An 18,463-nucleotide genomic window follows, 5' to 3' on the forward strand; every position below is an offset into this window, starting at 1 on the left:
TATTGAGCCAAAGCGAATATATGGTTTATCTTTTTTTTTTTTTTTTTTGCTTTCACTAAAGGAAACACAGAAATGGGAGACTGACAGAAGAAATTGGGAGTCAAATACTAAGCATGAAATTTAGAACATGTAATGTTGTTGTGCTTCCTATGGTATATTCTTTTAAAGCAGTATAATTAGCATAAGGACATTTCCGATTCTTTGTGTTCATCCTCCCTAGCACAAGTTTGTTTTCAAAATGTATTCTTTCCATTCTAAGTCTGACCACCTATACATGCACTGCAAAACTGAAGTTACTGAAAACAAGTCTCCTTAGTTTACGGTCCAGAAAACCCTCACATTCAGGACCATGAGTTGGGAACTTTTGTTCATGTCATCAACCTCTTTTTGAGCCAAACAGCAAAGTAGGCAACAATCATTGATTCTACAGGTGAAAACTGAGAGACACAGTGACCAGTCAGGAAATGTTGCCATTGATAGGCTGTGCAAAACTCCTAGTTAAATACAGTCAGTGTTAGTTAACGCAACACAGGAAATACACAATTTTCTGATAATGAAAATGCATTGATTTTTCTTGTTCTTTCAGAATGAATAAAACGTCTTTCTTTTTTTTTTCTGCTTTACGATTTAAATCTTGTTAAAAATGCTTCTATTTAAGCTGGGTGTGTGGTTCCTCTCTTTAGTTTTACCTAGGAACCTGGAGCAGGGGAATCATATTAACTAACAAGTTTGAAATCAGCATAGGCAATGTAGCAAGCCCCATGCCGGGAAGCAAGCTTAAAATTTTTTTTCTCACTCTCCTGTAATTAGATTATTCAAAATAGCCACAGGATAAATTTAAAAAAATAAAATACTAAATGATACCAATGAGGAATTTCTGCGGTAACTAGCAGGCATCATTCTAAACATCAGTGATTACAACCATAGAAGTGTAGCAGATGAAAGCAGATGACAAAATACCCTTGAACATGTTTGGCTGTGATAGGTGTGGGTGTGATGTCTTCCCTTGTTTTGTTGTTTCATATTAATTTAAAACATGTGAGTCTCTTCTCATTTCCTGTCTCCTTCTTAAGCTTTGCTCTGCTCTGAATGCAAGCAAACACCCATTACAAGGAAAGGCAAAACACTGTTTGCGGCAGCTGAGATCTCAGTTGGCATTGCCCTGTTGCTAGCTTTCAGAATGAATTCCTTGATGCTGTGGTGTTGAAAGGAGTGGGACCACTCATCCAAGGCTGAGGTATCAGTAAGTCATTCTGCTCTCTGTGCTTTAAAACTCATGTGAAGTCCATTTGTACATTAGGAAACTGCATCCCCCACGTTCCCAGAGCAGGCTAAGATTTCATTACTAAATCACTGGGGCTTTCTGGGAGGCTGTGTCTTCAAGCATACCAAGATCAGAAACCCTCTCGCTGTTGTTCTAACACCTAGTGAGCCGCACAGTTTCCCCCCTCATATTCCACATATGTGAGAGTATATTTTTCTTAGTTCTCAAGTGCTTGGCAGAACTGATTCCCAAGGTGCTCAGGCTGTGTTGTTCTGAGTTTTCATCACCAATCAGATTACTTTACTTTCAGGCCATAAAAGTCACAGAAAAGAATTTGGAAAATTTATATTTAATGGGGCTCTAGGGAGGAATGGCAGGATAAGAGTTGAAGAGTGGAGGAGAGAACATTTCTATAGATTAGGAGGTAGAGATTATTGATTCTAGAAGGATCCTAACAGTACAATGTTTTACAGTAATGTATAATAAGAACATTGGGGTAGGCCTTAAACAGTTCCGCAAGTGCTGGTTTTACAGAGCTTAATATGCTGTGCTTGAGTGCTTGTTTCGTCAGGAAAGGACTGTATATATTTAAGGTTCAGGCCTACAACCAACACAGCCCAAAAAGTTCATTCTATGTATGCTAGTGTTTGCTTGTTGATTTGGTATATAAATCCTGATACACTTGTGATATCTACCTATTATAAAGAAAAAGCATCGTGAAGCTATTCCTTTCCTCTCTGTTCTGATGCGTTACTTTAGCCCACACCTAACATGGTAAATTAAAATTATCAGGTGGGAAAGTCAGGGCACCTGTCAGGGAAGAGTAACTTGAATGACAGAGGTGGTGTGACTCTTTCAATAAGGATCATGGCAAAAGTGTGGATTTTCTAGCACCGGCATGTAAAAACTATTCTTTTTGCCCAAAGAAGAATCAGAATGGGACCATCTCTGCCCAGGATAAGAGGGTGGTATATCTGTGGGAAGAAGGGGTGGGAAGCTGTCAAGAATAGATTTCTGCCCTCACCCCTAAAAGAAAGTGGCCTGTTCCAGGAGGAGCATCCCACAATTCACCTACAGCACACTTACACTCTTTTTATTTTTTATTTTTTAACCTAGGAAATGAGCAATATGTTCCGTTCTAGGAAATGTGCTGTTCCTTGCGCACTGGCTTGTATTTCACCCATATTAATGGCTTTCATCCACTGGCTTTGCAATATTTTCTGCCAACCGTTTGGGACATAGCAGTTATATACCTAGTTACATGTGAATAGCAGAAGAATTTTGCCTCACAGACACAGCATTTAGGATTTATTGGTATGGGTCAATTTCTAATGCTAACCATAACTCTAATAATAGTTTAAACCTAGTAAAATAGTTTTGCAGCTTAGTTAGACTCTTTCAGTTCATTGGGATTTCTTATTCATGAACAACTCAAGTCTAAGTCTATTTATTCTTCCTTCTGGAGACATAGGGGAACTTCATTTTGTAAATTTAAACATGGTAAATGATATTTAACTTTGTGAGAGGACACCTTAATCTGGGCACTGACTGCTTTCTCTGGTCCTCCTTTAATACCTTACTCAAATGGGGTACGGTTCTCTGAGTCTTTCCTAAAACAGAAATAAACATACTTGCTATTTTAGCCTGCATCTCATGTCACATACTTCTGTCACCCAATGATGTAAGACGATGGGTACAAGTATTAAGTGCATGAATTACCAAAACATCCATATTGGATTAAGTCTAGGTCCTACCACCGAGCGTATTCAATATTCTGTAATTGTAGGTAAATTCTACTGCCTGTTGGTGCCTTACTCATTGCGTTTCACCACCTCTATGTTTCCTCATCTTTAAAATAGAGATAATAGCAGTGCCTGAGAAGTAAGTACTAAATATATGTATATTTAGTGGTTAAATATATAAAAGGGTTTATGAAAAGGTAGGTATAGTGTCATCTATTAGTAATCCTACTAATACTAGTAATTGCCATCCAGATCCAACTGAATCCAGATCCAGATGTATCATTTATCTTGTCTTTAGGTGAGACAGATATAAGGTTAGGGAGATAAATAGGTGGTGTGATAGGTAGATAGAGCTATAATCTCTGTATTTGTACTATATATTACATAATAGGTTTCTCTATATATTTATTGTTATGGATCTAAGTACTGAGCATAATTCTAATAATAGTTTAAACAGAGTAAAATCATTTTGGGCTTTGTTAGAGACTTGGGCTTTGTTAAAGACTCCTTCAGCTCATTGAGATTTTTATATTCTTGAGCAACTCAACTCTGTCTGTCAATCATCTATCTATCTATCTATCTATCTATCTATCTATCTATCTATCTATCTATCATTAGATAGATAATAGAATATGCTGGCTTGACATCTCATAGAAACTCAGGGTTTTTAAAGAATACACACAGCTTTCTTTCTTTCTTTTTTGTTTTTAAATCAAATGTTATTTTATTTTATGTTTTTATATTAATTACAGTTTATTTACTTTGCATTCCAGCTGTAGCTCCCTCCCTCATTCCTTCCCAGTCCTGCCCTTCCTCCCTCATCTCCTCCCTGTCCCTCTCTAAGTCCACTGATAGGGGAGGTCCTCCTCCCCTTCCATCTGACCCTAGTTTATCAGGTCTCATCCATGACTGGCTGCAATGTCCTCCTCTGTTGCCTAGCAAGGCTGCTCCCCCCTATCCAGGGTGGGGTAGGTCAAAGAGCTCACCACTGACTTCATGTCAGAGACAGTCCCTGTTCCCCTTACTAGAGAACCCACTTGAACGCTAAGCTGCTATGGGCTACATCTGAGCAGGGTTTCTAGGTTTTATCCATGCATGGCCTTTGTGTGTGTGTGTGTGTGTGTGTGTGTGTGTGTGTGTGTGTGTGTGTTCTGTTTCACTGTAAAGAGACATCCTAACCAACTGATCCTCAGTGACATGTGTCTTTTCTTTCAGATATATTTCTTGTCAAGAATACTTGAAATAGTGTGCTCAACCAGTAGCATAAATTTGTCAGAAGACATTCTAGAATAAGTCTCTATAATGCCAAACAATGAAAACAAGAAGAAATAACATCTGAATAGTTCCAACAACCTCTTCTCTCAAACTTAAGTGCTATCTTCACAGCTATACTGGGCCAAGTATACTCAAAGGAGCAACTAATGATAAGGAAATAAGACTTCTTGTATTATACAAGGAGTTGAAATATTTAAAAATCACTTTACTTTTAATGTGGAAAAAAATGGACAAGGAAAGAATAAATGTGAGACAAGGCTGAGAGTATTTTACTATAATATTATATACTCAGGAGATTGAGAGTATCATAAGTTCAAGACCAGCCTGGAAAACCCTGTCTCAAAATTAAAAGTATAATGATGACGATGATGATGATGAAGAAGATAGGTCTGGAAGTATAACACAGTGGTAAGAGCTTACCTAGCATGGAGAAGACCTCGCTTCAATGTCCAGTGTTGATAACCCAATGTAAACAGACTAATAATTTTAAATAAAAGAACAGAAATACTATGCTTACCTGATATATCAAGGAATAGCATTCAGTATGCAACTTAAAGTCACTGTGGGGACCTGCTATTTGTGTGTGATTTGACCTCTCTCCTGAGAGATGCGAATTAGAGGGAAAGATTTTCACCGTGGTGAAGCATGTATAAAACATTTTTAGAAAGGTCATAGATGTCATTTTATAAAAGACACGACACTTAGGTCAAATTAGAAGGTTTCTACAAATAATTATGACCAAAGAAACTTTTGATATAGTGCTATTGAAGTAGTAAACTGGAAAGTAGTAGAGAAATGAAATAAAGATATCAGGTACAGGGATCCTAAGTGATTAAGTAAGAAAATAATTTATAAAATTCAATTTTAAAGTTTAGCTTTAATGAAAAAAAAAACAAGAACTAAACATATCAGGGGAAAACTGTTATCTTTACAGAAGTCTGTATGTTACTTAGCATCTGTATTATTATTAACTATGGTCTAAGCAGCTTACCTTTTGGTGAATGATGCAGTTCTTTGAACTAAGTAAGAACTAGTTTGGTCAAACTTATTTCCTATTTGTCTATTTTCTTTCTCTGATGATAGTTGTGATGCCTCAGTGGAAATGAGAATTAGTTTCAGAACATGACAGGTGGTTTGGGATCCAATCCAAGATTAACATTGTCAGTAGAATACTGAGGGAAATTATATAATTTCCTTGAATTTTAAATTCTGGAAAATAAAATATAAAAATGTAATGTGAATTATAAGTGTTAGATTTGTGGAAGGCTGTGATATTGTATACAATATCCAGGTAGCATATCCTCGCCTAGTATTTCTTCAATATATAGCAAGAGGGTTAACACAGATGAATGGCATATTGGGAGCTTAACATAGATTAGCTACTGAGTATATGCTATCTCTGAATCAAAGCCTCATATCACTAACTTCTCAGTTAGACTTACCATTATATTGGAAATTTAATATGTTGGGTTGACCAAACTGATGTGTTTAAAATCTACATTATATGACCTTATCAAAATGAGTAGCTTTTAATAAAGTGATGATTTTTAAATATTACATGTTTGTAATTAAAAGACACATAAATACACCTAAGCTGGAAGGTCAGGCTACTTTTAGTTTTTCTTAGAAAATGAAGAAATAAAATTTACATGAATTTCCATTTTAAAGAAAAATTGGCATAATATTTATGATATTTACAGTCTCTTTCTGAGATACTCTATAGTTCATAAAACTGCAATTTAGGATAAGAAGAGATAAAATCTGAGAGTGAATACTATTTGCAGAGCGTAAGTGTCACTGAATTAGATTATGCAAATGAACTGAACAATATACTATGAACATAGTTATGCTTTCTTATATGGTATGTAAATGTGCAAATTGCATTTGATTTAGAACCAAATTCTTCCATTTTTAGAATTTACTACCATCAGTATTCATTTTACATGAATGTGTGGGCATTTTTCATTGTTTTGGGGGGACTCACTTGCTGTGTGTTAAGAAGTCTGGATGTATTACTACTCATTTATGCCATAAAAATATTAATTCAATAGTCAGCCATTTTTATTTTATTCATTGACTATGAACGTTCTGTTTGTTGAACTATTAATCACAACTCACTAACTATTACAAGGTTGTAGTTATCTAAATAGTTAATGCAAACTGGATGCTATCAGAATGGAAGGTTAGAAAGGGTTTTGTTTTTTGGGTTTTTCTTTTTTTTTAATTAAGTTACTGACCTTAAATTCTCTGGAAAAACTGAGTCCCACTTACTCCTTGCTTGTTTGACAAAGTCTTTTGCCTACAGAGATGTTTTCTACAAATGCCTTTAGGCTTCTTTTTATCTAACCACTATTCATAATATACTACCCCAGGAGATGTAGTGCCTCAGTCCACAGCTCTCTTATTTTGTCAGTTACCCTTCCAAGTCAGATCCGGTGCTGTTGCATCTTCACTTTCATTGTCCTGTGAGTCCTACTAACCACAAGGAAATTCCAATTTTCTTAGGGAAACGAACACTGGTTTCAGACATCAGGGTCTTCTATAGATCCTGTTGAGGTTATTATTCATGTACAAGGTGGAGTGAAGTCTCTGAAAATGGCTGTCCTTAAATCTCTATCTGGCCAACCAAGTATAGAGTATTCCTGATACTCACTGAATTGTTATTTGATATTCAAGTACATTGTTATGATTTTTATATCTCCCTAAAACTTATTTAGTACATATTTATTCGTTTTAATTCTATGATTTTTCAAGTGTTTTCTTGGAGAAGGTGCATATGGTTTGAAATGCAGAAAGGCATAGAAAAACATGACGATGATTAGTATTAGCATATACACACATATATCAGTCCTTTTGGAATTAAATACCTCAACAGATCTAAATGTATCTTTCGGGGGAAATGTTTTATATTTCAGTTATTTGCTTTCAATATACCCTCCCTTTCTGACCATGCATCTATAAACTATCTATAGTCTTTTTACTTTGCAATCTTATTTTCTAATTTTTTATTTAGTTAAGCCCTATAATGTGGCCATAAAGAAGGATGGCAAATTGCTGTACAGTGAATCCAGACCTATTTTTAGATGATCCAAATTAACATACTTTGTGACAAACATACAGAGGTTTATTTTATAGATCCCGCTAATAATACATGAAGCATGAATTACAGATATGAAGGCATATTAAAAACAACAGCAAAAATAATACACGTATGAGAAAAGTAAAGGGAAATGGAGGTTGCAAAAAGGAATCTATAAAAAAAAAAGAACATAGAGAAAATGAAAAAACCTGAAAGATAAATTAATGTATGCCCAAAGACAATGAATGCCATTTAGTAATAAATATACTGGAAATAAAAACAGAGTCAATTAGTATAAACAAGAGAATGCAAAAATAATCGGGAATAGGAAAGAGTAATACACAAGGATGGTTCCATAAAATTCAGACTAGGAAGATTATAAAATAAAATCAAGAGAGAAGAGACTGTAAAGAAAGAAAAGACGGCAAACAAAAGGAGAATTGTAATGATGGTGTAGATAAATAAGACAAGACTTTCCAGTGCAGCGAGGCCAGAAGGTCTAGCCCTCAAAGGGATAATTTACTGACAGGCAATATGGAGGAACTGATGAAACAAAATTAACTTTTTGTCCTCAGTTTCCACAATCAGTGGAGAGGCTAAGGTGGCAGACACAGCCATTCATTTCCAGAAAAGAAATGCTTAAGGAAATTAAAATTGTTCTGGGGTGTTCTTTGGCACATTCTATTCTATTTAAAACGAAAGGCAAAACTAACAATAGCATGTTTATAGTTGACTGCAAGTATCACTAATGTGCCATTATTTGAAGAAAACAAAAGGCCTTTACAAATTATCTTTAAGAGAAATCCAGTAAACAGTAGGCCAGCAGAGTTGAGCTAAAACAAAGATATGACTACCCTTTATATTGTACTTTGCATTTCAGGAGAAATAAATAATAAAGCTGAGGGGCTTTTTTGTTTTTTGTTTTTTTTTTTTCAACTGGAATTTTAAAAACACTTTTTCTGGGGCTAGAGACACGGTTCAGAGGGCCGGGCTCTTTTCTCGGCACCCACAGGGGCTTTAAAACATCAGTAACTTCATTTCCATGGGATCCAGTGCCCTTCTTGTCTTCTGTGCACACTAGGCATGCATGAGCTGTACGTATACCCATGTAGGCAACACATACACATCAAATAAAAATAAATACATCAAATACTTCTTTAAATTATACTTTAAATGTTGAAGAAAATTATTTTGTGGTATATGATTTCACATGAAAATAATTTCTGGAAGCAAACAAGTGAATCTTCATATAATCAACTGAAATGTAAGGATTTTACTTTTTTGCACTTCTGTGGAAAATAATCAAAAGTCAAAAGAAGATTCACACAAAAGTCAGCATGCTACTTAAATATAAGATCTCACTTTCTTTAGCATTGTTAGTACATCTTTAACCTCAGAGCCAAACTGTATTATTTTTCTTATGAAGCCTTTAACAAAAGTGCAAATTAGTTCTTGTAGATTTGTGACCATGACTTCTGCTATACAAATATAATTGAACTGAACTGAGACAAAATTCGGACATTCTTAAATAACTGTTAAATATAATAGGCTTCAAACATTTTGAAACAAAAGTAATCATATCCTGTCCATATAAGAGTTTATACCTTATTGGATAAATTTCTTACAGTATAAATTATTTATAATGGTTTAATATAAAAAGGGTAATTTTGAGAAATTTATTTACTCTGAATATAAAAAAGGATATGTTGTTTAACATTCCATATTAAACAATTTAAGGAGACAAATTTAAACTCATGTCAGTAACTGTTTTTTATTTATTTATTTATTTATTTATTTATTTATTTATTTACTTATTTATTTATTGTTACCAATATCTCAGACAGAAAACTAACTTATTTTAAATGACAGTTTTCAAGGTTCCTTACCATGACCAATATTTAGACTATCCTTTAGTCTGATTTAGACTGAAATATTTAGACTATCCTTTATGTACTTTGCATTTCAGAAGAAATAAATAACTGAGGTGTTTTTGGTTTTGTTTTTTTTTTTTTTTTTCAATTGGGATTTTAAAAGCACTTTTTTTCTGGGGCTGGAGACATGGTTCAGAGGGCCAGGTTCTGTTCTTGGCACCCACAGGGGGTTCCAAACATCTATAACTTCACTTCCATGGGATCCAGTGCCCTTCTTGTCTTCTGTGGGCACCAGGCATACATGCGCTGTACATACACACGTGGGCAAAACATATACACATTAAATAAAAATAAACACATTAAATACTTTTCTTAATTAGATATTAAATGTTGAAGAAATGTTTTAGACCTATGCAAGCCGGCGCATGGTGGCAGCGGGCACAAGCTGCTCCCATTGAGGTGATCAGTAAGCAGAGAGGCAAAGAGGTTACTTTATTAATATTTAGGAAGGACCCAATGGCCTAGCTTCCTTCTTTAGTCCTTATCTTTTAAGGTCCTATTAGCTCAAAATAGCACCTTTGCTACTGAACTTTAAACCTTTAAAATGTTAGTTTTGAGTAGCATATTTAAGACCTAAACACTGCAAAACTTAACATATACCATAGACACCTGTGGTATAATAAATAGGATAGATAAAAACATGGAGATAACTTGGACCCCCTGCACAGAGGTAGCCTATGGCAGCTCAGTCTCCAAATGGGCTCCCTAATAAGGGGAGCAGGGGCTGTCTCTGACATGAACTCAGTGTCTGGCTCTTTGATTACCTCCCCCTGAAGGGGGAGCAGCCTAACCAAGCCACAGAGGAAGACTATGAAAGATAGTCCTGATGAGACCTGATAAGCTAGGGTCAGATGGAAGGGGAGGAGGTCCTCCATTATCAGTGGACTTGGAGAGGGGTATGGGAGGAGATGAGGAAGGGAGGGTGGGAATTGGAGGGAATGAAGGAGGGGGCTACAGCTGGGATACAAAGTGAATAAACTGTAATTAATATAAAAAATGAAAATAATAAAAAAATAAAATCAAAAGATAAAAAGCTTAGCCACACTAAAAGAAAAAAAAAAAGCTGAATAAATTCAGCCCTCATCAGATAAATTTTCACCTGCAGATGATAACTCGTACAGAAAGCCACAACTGGACAGTGTGTTGAGAGTGAGGGCTTAGGCTAGGGACACTCAGTCCTAAATGGTATGGCAGCATTAAAACCCTCCCCTCGGGGCTCAAAAGCAAAAGAAGCCAAGGAAAAGTCAGGAGGGAGGCACATGATACCAAGGAAACAGTGTCTTCCACATGCAACAGGGCTGACACACATATGAACTCAAAGAGACTAAGGCTGTATGAATAGGGACTGAACAATTTTAAACCAGACAGGGTCCCAGCACTGAAACTGGGAAGTAGACATGCGCTCCCATGCCCAACCAAGAAGCTAGCCCATTGAAAAAAAATCTGAAAGGAAAAATTAATGCCTCTAAGGGAGTCTCATTGGTTATACAAACCACAATTAAGAGCAGGCCCTCTGCCCAGCACCAGATGCTAACACAAAACAAACTCACATCATTTTAGAGAAATTTTTTGGTCTCATATTGCTTTGTTTGGGCTTACTGGTCTTTTGCTTGTATATTATGGTTTCTGATTTCGAGTTTTTGTGGGGTTTGTGTGTATATGTTGCTGTGTGGGTGTGAGTGTGTGTTTCTTTCTTAGTTTTTTTTCTTCTTTTTGTTTTAGTTTATTCATTGTGTTTTAGCCTTGTTTGTCTTTTATTTGTCTATTTTTTTTTAAGAAAGAGAGAAAGAGTTGGAAGGGTTGGGAGGGTGTCGGGGAGAGGAAACTTATCAGAATATATTGCATGAAAATAACTTTATTTTCAATAAAAATATTTTAAAAAGCAGAATAAAGAACTTTCTAACACAAGGAACTGGAAAATCAAAAATGAAGATGTGACAGCATCTATTCAGTACTTCTGTGCCAAAGTATTTTACACAAGTTCTGTAACTGATCCTTAGAAGACTTGTCCATTAAAACAGAAGAGAACTGTGGTTGTGACTCCTCCACTGAGTATCTTACTTAAAGGTGGGTATGCTTATTCTATTTTGCATAGCCATGTAGAGAGATGCTGTGTGGTTTGAGTACTTTTTGACACTTCTGGAGTGCAGACAGCAGCATTCAAAGGAGGAAATGAAGAAAGGCATCTAGAGCAGGCATTTTCCTTCTCCACTTCCTGGCCTCCATCGGGTGAACTGCTCTTTCTGACACCATCATCCGACAGAAGCTTTTCTTTCCTTCAGCTCTTTTCCGTAAGTATGGGTCACAGTGACAAAAGCTTGACCACCGTTTGATCACCACATTGGGAAATGATGGGGCCTTTAAGTGTTAGAGACTTGAAGGTGGTCCTTCCGTCATAGGAGGTGCACAGCCAAGTTTCTTGCCTCCTGGTGTAAGATGGGATTCCTTCAGCTCACACACACTTATCATAGTTTATCATGAGAGACCACGGAGGGGGCTCCCACTGAGCAGGGGAAGATGTTACACCTGGGAGTCTCCGCTACTCTGAGCCAAACAAACTGGTTTTCTACGTAAGTAACAGGTGTCTAGAGCTCAGCGAACAGCTGCCTAATACAAGGAATTCGGGAAGGGAGGAATGCTATCCATGAATTCTGCTATTGGCTGAATATTTGGCTCCAAGAAATTCTAGCTTCAAAATCTAGTGAGGTTTTGTTGTCAGTTTATTTTGTTTTTATTGCTGGGGACTGAGTATAGAACCTATGTGTGGCCGTGCTTGGCAAGCACTCGGAGACTGAGTCATAACCCCATTCCCTCTATCAATTTTCTGTTTGTGATCTGACTGGTATATACATAGTGATAAAAGACCAAAGCGAGAATGAAGAGTGGTGCCAAATCATGGGGACAACCGCCCGAGTGTTTAAAATAGAGTTTCAGTGATATTCTGTCAACTTTTCTAGATAGAATAATTTGCATTCTCATGCAGAAATCACCCAACCAGAAAGTTAACAAAAACAGGGTTTTCTTTTGTAAATCTTTCAGTTTTTTACTTAATCATACAATGTATTTTGGTCAAGTCTTTCTCTTTCCACATACGAAACCTGTACAAGTTCAAACTATACAAAATTCCAGCATGGAGACCAGGAAGTAGGGACAAAGCATTTATAATCAAGAAGCTGTTTGTGATTGATATTTGCGGAGTTGACTTTTCTTTTGCAGAGAATGCTAGGGCTTTTTTTTTTTTTTTCTCTGCCTCTCTGTCTCTCAGTCCCCACTCCCCTCTGTCTCTGGTAAAATTACATGCATATTACAAACCAAATTGCCGATATTTTACCACGTGGGCAGTGCTAACTCTTCTATAGTTTTCCTTTGACTCTGACTCAGCACTTACACAGTACTACAATATTTTATATATTATTATGAGCACATTAGGAATATTTAATACGCATAGTTAATATGAAGTATATCGTAAACTTCCTAGAGAATAAACTAATAACTATTTCTTCAATAACAAAATGGAGAAATGTTTCCTGTCCTAACGTCACAGAGCAGAGTAAGTTAATAGTAAAACTTCAAGGATGAAAATAGTGAGGGATTTTTTTTCCATGCCATAAGGATTGTGGTGGTTATCCACCTAAAACATATGTGATTCAAATGTCTATTCAGCTTTAGATAAGCATGTGAACAATAATTTCTTTTGTTAAGGCTTACTCTGTGGTTTGTATTTCTTCAGTCTCATACTCTAGGAATAAAGAGTTGAGAGAGTAGTTTCACCATCACTTGTATGGACATTGACTACTTTTGAAAGCTCTCCCTAGTCTAGCAGTTGAAGGAAGTATTTTAATACCTGCTTATTGTTTTATTAAAAACCATGAAATTTGAGGGGAAAGTTAAGGTAACTTTCTTCTCAAAAGTGAGAAAGAGAAACATGGACACATTCGGGTTACTTTGATGTAGGCCTTAGGTGTCATAGAGATTAACATAGTTTGTTATTTGGGAGGAAAATAAGAAGTGGGAGAAAGAATTTTAATGTAGGGCTAAGAAAATATTCTTGTTTAATGAACATGCTCATAGATAGACAAATAACAATATCAAAAGACAAATCTCTTAAGTAGGTCTGGAGGTCTGTGGGCAATGCCAGATGCAGAGGTTCGAATCTAGGCATCGTGTGTACAGTTTCTTATTATGTTCCCAAACAAAAGAATCTAAAGATGGATGTTAAAGCAATAGGACTTAGGTTTGAGCCCTAAGAAACTCCACAAATAAGAAGCCAGAGAAGAAGCCAGAAATCTGGGAGAGATGGGAACATTCTTTAAGGGTACGATGCCAGAGCAGCCTGGAATAAGTGATGGCTTATGCTATTACTGCTTTTTGTCGCACAATAGCTTGGCTTTGAGTTCAAGGAGGAATGTAATCTCACCTCTTCACTGAAGGTTTATGTTCCAGTAGGAGAGGCAGAGAAACAACTTCACTCTGACGTATAATGTGACAACTAGGGGGATTGTGAGTGTGTGTGTGTGTGTGTGTGTGTGTGTGTGTGTGTATGTGTATGACAAAAATAACCAGTTTTGGAGGTGGGAAAGGGCGATTAGGGTGATTAGGAATGTCTTTATTGAGAGTTAAGATAAGAGGGTTTGATTGGAAAATTAGGAAATATGGCTAGTTGAGATACCAATTCTCATAAACAGAAAATCTGGATTAATAAAAAGAACTTCCAGGATGGACAGAACTGAAATTCATAAAAATTTAGAGTTAGAGACAAAGAGGCAATCAAATCATCGAGAGCTTTGGAAGTTATCACAAAGAGATTGAAGTTCATCTCCTAATAGCTATGCAGAGTTATAGAGAAGTTACTAAAAGCAGACAAGGAAAATACAATTTGTGCTTTAGAATGATCTCCTTGGCAGCCAGCCCCATGACAAATGCTTACAGTTGATTGAGAATATCTGAGTATTATTTCGAAACTTCTAATGAAAATCCAATCCAAAGAATGATGAGCATCTTAGAAGGAAAAGGTGATTAAAACATACTACAGTTGAAGACCTTCAAAACTTTGTGTGGTTTAATAGGTCTTAGTAAAGATGGACACGATTTGTAATTAAGATAGAGGGTAAATTTGTGCCAGGAAATGAAGCTTCTTAATTTGGAATTTGGTCAGCAAAAACTGGTAAATAATTTCTGACAGATGGCAACACAGAATCTTCCATGACCATTAACATCAAGATCTCTGCTTTATGCTCCATCCAAGAGCTGCAACTTCTGACAATGTCATCGTATCCAATTCTGTAATAGGTCATTTGCCATCAGAGCGTCACTCCTTTTTGAGGAAAGCAGAGGTCTCTTTTAATTAATAATGTTTGTGATAATGTTGATGGTTACGAATATACTTACTTGGAAGCTCTATATACTACAAGATAATTGGCATATGCCACTCTGCTGCTTAGTAGGTGATAGATCAAAGAGCCGAAGATTCACCAGAGATCTGAAACCACTTCTAAGAGTTTTGATGGGTTGGATTTCGTGTTTAGCCTCCAGTTCTTAGTTTTTCTGCTTGCTCGCTTGATTTTTAGCTCACTTCTGCTGCTCAGTGGTTCCATTAGTTTTGGATATAGTCTTCTCTATGCTCCAGGATCTTTATATTGCCCTCAAATGTAGGGAACACAGTAATAGCACTTATCATTTCATTGTCCTGATACATGGGACATACCCAGAGTCCTATACTGGACAATTTTGTTCACTGAGTCTCATTTAAAATGAACAAACTTCACAAATTTTGTATTAGAATATGACCTGAAATTAAAAAAAAAATGTGTTCAGTGCCTTCATGGATGTTCACCTTGTTAAGTGGGTTTGAGTATTATTAAATTGCTTTTTGGGAATGAATCACAGGTTGCCTGGAGACATCACCTGCTTTGTGCTATTTATTTCTGCTCAATTCTATTTACCTTTGAAACATTTACTTTTTATTTTTTGTTTTATTTTTTGTAGCTTTGTATAGCTCTAGACAGTTTTGTGGGGATTAAAATGCTAGAAAACATTACATGGTGCTTTTATAAAGAAACTGACCCCCCAGTGTCATAGATATATTTCCATAGTTCGTTTTCTAATTTAATTTTATTTATATATTTACTTATTGCAATTTATTCACTTTGCATCCCCACTGAAGCCCCCCCCTCGTCTCCTCCCAGTCCCTCCCTCCCTCTTCTCCCCCTATGCCCCTCCCCTAGTCCCCTGATAGGGGAGGATTTCCTCCCCTTCTATCTGACCCTAGCCTATCAAGTCTCACCAGGACTGGCTGCAAAATCTTCCTCTGTAGCCTGGTGAGGCTGCATCCCCCAGGGGGAAGTGATCAAAGAGACAGCCACTGAGTTCATGTCAGAGACAGCCCCTGTACCCCTTACTAGGGAACCCACTTGGAAACTGAGCAGACAATGGGCTTCCTTTGAAGAGAGGGTCTAGGTCCTCTCCATGCACAGTCCTTAGTTGGAGTGTTGATCTCTGAAGAACCCCTGGGGCCCAAGTTTTTTGGCTCTGTTTTTCTCCTTGTGGAGTTCCTGTCCCCTCCAGGTCTTTCTATCTCCCTCTTCTTCCATGAGGATTCCTGCACTCTGTCCAAAATTTGGCTATGAGTCTCAGTATCTCCTTTGATACCCTGGTGGGTAGAGTCTTTCTGAAGTCCTCTATGGAAGGCTCCTGTCCTGTTCCTTTTCTTTTCTTACTTCTGTGTCTATCCTGTTTGCCCTTCTAAGTAAGGATTAAGCATCTTCCTTATGGTCCTCCTTGTTGTTTAGCTTCTTTAGGACTATAGATTTTGGTATGTCTATCCTATATTATACGGCTAATAAGTGAGTATATATCATATATTCATAGTTCTTAAATGGTAGGACTGAGGTGAAAACTTGGAACTTTTCTGAGTATGTTTTCTTTGTTTAAAATCTCTAATGGGAGAGATATGTCTTATACTGAAGGTGACTTCTTATTTTCCTCAGACCTTAATAAAACATTTTATATGTTTTGTCAACTTGTTGATCTAAAGTTATTTATTGTTATAGAAAATCTTTTATGTTAACAACAGTTGATTTTTACAACAATTTTGCATCATTATAAATAATCTTTAAAGTTTTCTTCTTTCCTCTTATTTGGGAACAAAAGTGGCATTAAACCAAACTTTGAAAATTTTTTGAAACCATGTGAAAATATTCCTCACTTGAAAACATTAGAAAGCTGTGAATGATATAATGTATTATTTTAGGGAATGAAGGGATTACTTTCTGATGTCCTTTTATAGTAATATCTCTGCCAAATATATGAAACATTCATGTAAATATCATTGTAAATAAGGACACATTTTTTCCCAATGACAGATAATATGAAAGCTAAAAATCACAGATCCATGATTGTGTAGACACAAACGATATCTAATGTTTTTTTCCACTGTATCCCTTTACAATACTAACCTATGCATATCTCAGTCCAGGTGAGTTTTTTTTTTTTAAAGATCTATTTATTTTTACTTTATGTCTCCTGGTGTTTTGCCTGCATGTGTGTCTATATGAGGGTGTAAAATCTTGGAATTAGAGACAGCTTGTGAGCTGCCATGTGGGTGCTGAGAATTGAACCCGGATCCTTTGAAAGAGCAGACAGTGCTCCTAAACATTGGGCCATCTCTCCAGCTCCCCCACATGGGGTTCTGGAGAAAAGAGTATTATCAGGAAAGGGTGTAATGAGTGTTAGAAGCTACTGAAATGAATTCAGAAAGAGGACCATAAAGAAAAGAAGTTAGGACAACTTTCTTAAGTAAGGATGAGATAAGTGCTTTCCTCAAAAGACACAATAAAAAGCCAGGGATATAAGGGGTTAATGAAGAGCACAGGTTACCCCAACCTGCACAAGGCGCTCAGAGCATTGTGCCAGCTGGAGAAATGTGAATGCTGAAACATAACTGATGACAGCTAGAAGTCTACTTAAGTCAATGGATTTCAACTGGAGCATGCCTAAGAATGATTTGCATAGAAAGAATGTTGCCTAAGAGAATGAGGAATCATGAAAATTCAGTAGAGAAAATGAAGAAATTTTGTAACACTCACTGAGATCACTAACAACTTAAAGAAAAGGGGAAAAAAAAACCCAAAAAAACCCCGGTGGTACAGCCCAAAGCATACAGGAACCTGGTTGGAACTTGTATGAGATTATTATGTAGTCAGGATATGTTAAGTCAATGCTGCCCTAGCGGATTATGCTGACATTTTATACATATTTTGTTTTAAAAGATTACTTCATGATTTCACTATACTAGATATATATGCCTTTTTTTCACTTAGGGTTTTTGTTGTTGTTGTTGTTTTACATTAAACAGATGGCTCTTACTGTCCCTTTTATTATAAATGATTAGAATTTGGCTATCCACTCAATATTTTTATTTTGTCTTTCTGGTTTATAATGTCTGTGTTGATAATGAACCTATCCACACATATAAAAACATACGTATACATGCATAAATATTATATATAGAAAATTAATGAATCATTTAATATTTTAAAACGAGAGAAGCATATGTAGGTATAGAGACAATGTCACATAGCTGTACATTTCCTTATGGAAGGAAAATACTCATATTTGCAGGCATTTATGGAATATTCCTTTCTATAACATCCAGTACTGCAAGAAAAATAAAATGTATTTTCTATAAATGCTTCCTTCTTGCATTTTCCCCACTCAACATATTTCTCTTCAATAACAAAAGTACAGTTCATTTTAAATGCATTTTGCATAATGTCACATTAAATGTGGCTTTTAATTATTGGTTTTGATGATTTTTGAAGATTTTTGTATTTAGATGGCATACACATTTTCAATCATGTCTTAATTACTTTTAAAAATGCTGCACTGGCTTAGGGACAAGACAGATAACTTGTTAAGCATTTGAAATTTCTGAGCTGTTTTCTCAGTTCTGGCAGTCACTACCCAAGTCCAGATTGTAACCTCCTTTCTGCCTCCAAAGCCTGCCTTGGCTCCGTGTCCAGCGAGGGATTATGGATTTAGCAAGGAAGGTAAGTGTGACTACAAGCATTGGCTCACCATCTGCTCCCCAGCAGAGTGCGGGCCAACCTGCATCGCCTGCGGCAAGACCAGGGCAGTGTTCTCCAGCCAGCCCTTTCCAACCTGGCTCAAGGCG

General features: G+C 36.4%; 1 protein-coding gene across 1 annotated transcript in view; it reads right to left on the reverse strand.

The window, feature by feature from the left end:
- Arhgap15 (Rho GTPase activating protein 15) overlaps nt 1-18,463 on the reverse strand; it is a 528,611-nt gene that overhangs the window by 352,097 nt on the left and 158,051 nt on the right. The gene's annotated exons all lie outside the window — the stretch shown is intronic.

This window comes from Psammomys obesus, unplaced genomic scaffold (assembly GCF_907164565.1).
Source record: "Psammomys obesus unplaced genomic scaffold, mPsaObe1.curated_primary_1811, whole genome shotgun sequence".
Classification (NCBI taxonomy): Eukaryota; Metazoa; Chordata; class Mammalia; order Rodentia; family Muridae; genus Psammomys; species Psammomys obesus.